Source organism: Myotis brandtii, unplaced genomic scaffold (genome assembly GCF_000412655.1).
Source record: "Myotis brandtii unplaced genomic scaffold, ASM41265v1 scaffold54, whole genome shotgun sequence".
NCBI lineage: Eukaryota > Metazoa > Chordata > Mammalia > Chiroptera > Vespertilionidae > Myotis > Myotis brandtii.
Genome location: NW_005369989.1, coordinates 2,451,459 through 2,455,353, shown reverse-complemented (window position 1 = coordinate 2,455,353; position 3,895 = coordinate 2,451,459).

The window sequence follows — 3,895 nt, the reverse complement described above, 5'->3', positions numbered from 1 at the left end:
AGAAGCTTTTTAGTTTGATATAGTCCCATTCATTTATTTTTGCTTGCTTTATCTTCCCTTGCCTTTGAGGTCATAAAATCTTGTCTAAGACCAAGGTTCATAAAATCTTGTCTAAGACCAAGGTCCATATGTTTAGTACCTATGTATTCTTCTACATAATTTACTGTTTCAGTTCTTATATTTAGGTCTTTGATCCATTTTGAATTTTTGTACATGGGGACTGTAGTCCAGTTTCATTCATTTGCATGTGGTGTTCCAGTTTTCCCAGCACCATTTGTTGAAGAGACTATCTTTACTCCATTGTGTGTTTCTGGCTCCTTTGTCAAAAATTATCTGTCCATAGACACGTGGTTTTATAGCTGGGTTCACAATTCTGTTCCATGATCTGTGTGTCTGTTTCTCTGCCAATACCATGTTGTTCTGATTAGCTCTGTAGTATAACTTGAAGTTAGGTAGTGTGATACCTCCAGCTTGCTTCATTTTTTTCTCAGGATTGCTTTGGCTATTCGGGGTCTTTTGTGGTTCCATACAAATTGGATGATTTCTCTTTCTATTTCTTTAAAAAATGACATTAGGATTTTGATGGGGATTACATTAAAATTGTATATTGCTTTGGGTAATATGGCCATTTTAACTCTGTCGATTCTTCCAATCCATGAGCAAGAGATATTTTTTTCTCTTTGTTGTGTCCTTTTCAATTTCTTTTAATAATGCTTTGTAATTTTCAGTAGGGGTCTTTCTTGTTCTTTAAGTTTATTCCTAGAGATTTTATTATTTTTCTTGCAATTGCAAAAGGATTTGTTTTTTTCCCCCATTTTTCTGAAGTTTTGTTGTTAGTATACAGGAAGGCAATGGATTTTTGCACATTGATTTTGTATCCTGCAACTTGACTGCATTTGTTTATTGTTTCTAATTGTGTTTTTTTTTTGGTGGTCTTTAGGGTTTTCCATATACAGAATCATGTTGTCCACAAAAAGTGACAGTTTGACTTCTTCCTTCCCTATTTGGATGCCTTCTATTTCTTTCTCTTGTCTTATTGCTCTGGCTAGGACTTTCAGCACTATGTTGCATAAAAGTAATGAGAGTGGACATCCTTGTCTTATTCTGATCTTGGAGAAAAAGCTTTCAGTTTTTCACCATTGAGTATGATATTAGCAGAGAATTTATAATATATGGCCTTTATTATGTTGAGATACTTCCTTCTATTTCTATTTTATTTAATGTTTTAATCGTAAATGGATGTTGTATCTTTTCAGATGATTTTTCTGCATCTATTGATAAGATCATGTGATTTTTAACCTTTCTGTTGTTAATGTGGTGTATTACATTGATTGATTTGCATATTTTGAACCATCCTTGTGCCCCTGGAATAAATTCTCCCTCCCCGTCCCCCACCCCTGATCGTGATGTATTATTTTTTGACTGTTGTATTTGATTTGCTAGTATTTTGTTTAGGATTTCTGCATCTGTATTCATCAGAAATATTGGTCTGTAGTTTTCTTTTTTTGTGTTATCTTTGCCAGGTTTTGATATTTGGGTTATGTTGACCTCATAGAATGTGTTAGGAAGTATTGCCTCTTCTTTAAATTTTTTGGAAGAGTTTGAGAAAGGTTTTTAATCTTCTTTGAATGTTTGGTAGAATTCACTGGTGAAGCCATCTGGTCCTGGACTTTTATTTTTTGGAAGATTTTCAATGTTTTTTGGAAGGTTTTTATGGTTGTTTCAATTTCTTCACTGCTGATTGGTCTATTTAGATTTTCCAATTCTTCATGATTTAGTCTAGGAAGGTTATATATTTCTAGGAACTTATCCATTTCTTCTAGGTTATTGATTTTGGTGACATATAGTCTTTCATAATATTCTAGCATGATCCCTTGTAAATCTGTGATGTCTGTGGTGAATTCTCCTCTCTCATTTTTTATTTTGTTTATATGGGTCTTTTCCCTTTTTTCCTTTGTGAGTCTAGGTGTTTGTCAATTTTATTAATCTTCTCAAAGAACCAGCCCTTTGTTTTATTGATTTTTTTTATATAGTCTTTTTCTCTATTTCATTTAATTCTGCTCTAATTTTTATTAATTTCCTTTCTGCTGACTTTGGGTTGTTTTTGTTCTTTTTTTTTAGTACTTTAAGATGTGATGTTAGGTTATTTTCTTATTTCTTCAGATAGGTCTGTAATGATATACACTTCCCTCTTATTACTGCTTTTGCTGCATCACAGAGGTTTTGATATGTTGTATTGTCATTCTCATTTGTCTCTATATATCTTTTGACCTCATCTTTTATTTCTTCTTTGACCCAGTCATTTTTAGTAGTATGTTGTTTAATCTCCACATATTTGTGTGTGTCTTCCTTTTTGCAGCTGATTTCTAATTTCAAGGCATCGTGGTCAGAGAATATTCTTGGTTATAATTTCAGTCTTCTTGAATTTGTTGATGCTAGTTTTGTAACCCAACATATGGTCTATCCTTGAGAATGTTCCATGTGCACTGCAGAAAAATGTATAACATGATGTTCTGGGATGAAAGGTTCTGTAAATGTGATTTATGTCCATTTGGTCTACTGTTTCATTTAAGGACAATATTACTTTATTAATTTTTGTTTGGTTTATCTGTCTAGTGCTATCAATGAGGTATTAATATTTCCAACTATGACTGTGTTTTGATCTGTATCTTCCTTTAGTTCTGCGAGTCATTGTTTTATATATTTTGGTGCTCCCTGGTTGAGTGCATATATACTAAGAAGTGTTATATTTTCTTAATGTAGTATTCCCTTTATCATTATAAAGTGTCCATCTTTGTCTCATGTTATTTTGAAATCCACTTTGTCAGTTATAAGTATGTCTACCTGCTTTTTTGTAGATGTTATTTGCTTGGAGAATAATTTTACACCCTTTTTACTTTGAATCAACCTTTGTCCTGCAGCTTAGATTTGTCTCTTGTATGCATATGGCTGGTGTTTTTTGTTTTTGTTTGGTTTGGTTATTTATTTTTATTCACTCTGCTGCTCTGTGCCTCTTTATTGGTGAATTCAGACCATTTACATTAGGGTAGTTATTGAGGTATGAGGATTTCCTATAGCCATTTTATCTTTTGTTTTCTGGTTAGCTCTATGCCCGTATTCGTTCTTTTCCTTTATGTTTCTGTTTGTTGTTTTTGTTTGGTGGTATTCCATACATCTTTCCTCTGTTTCCTCTTTTTTTGAAGCTATATGTCCTAGCTTGGGGATTTTTGTGTGTGGTTACCATTAGGTTTATAAAAAACGAAGTTGCATATATACTGTAGTTTTTTCCTTTTTGAGTGCATCTAATCTTCATCTTCCTTTGCCAGTTCTGAGCTTCCCCACCTTCCCTTTTATGTTTTTGTTGTCACAAATTATTCCTGTTTATGCTGTAAGTTTTTTGGTGATTTTACTCATAGCATTGTGACCTTATGTTCTTTGTTTCAAGTAGAATAACTCCCTTGAGTATTTCCTACAATGAAGATTTTCTGGTGATAAAATACCTCAGCTTTTGTATGTCTGGGAACATCTTTATTTCTCCCTCATATTTAAAAGATAATTTTGCTGGATATATTATTTGTGGCTGGTAATTTCTCTCTTTCAGACATTTGAATTTTTGTTTCCACTCTCCTGGCTTGTGGAGTTTCTACTGAGAAGTCAGATGAAATTCTGATGGGTTTTCCTTTGTAGGTCACTTGCTTCTTTTCCCTGGCTGCTTTGAGATTTTTTTCTTTGTCCTTAAATTTTGACAGTTTCAATACCAAGTGCCTTGGAGAGTGCCTCTTTGGATTGAGGTAACTAGGTGTTCTGTTTGCTTCTTGGATTCGAGGATCTAGTTCTCTCCATAGATCTGGGAAGTTCTCATCCACTATTTTTTTTAATAGACTCTCCATTCCAT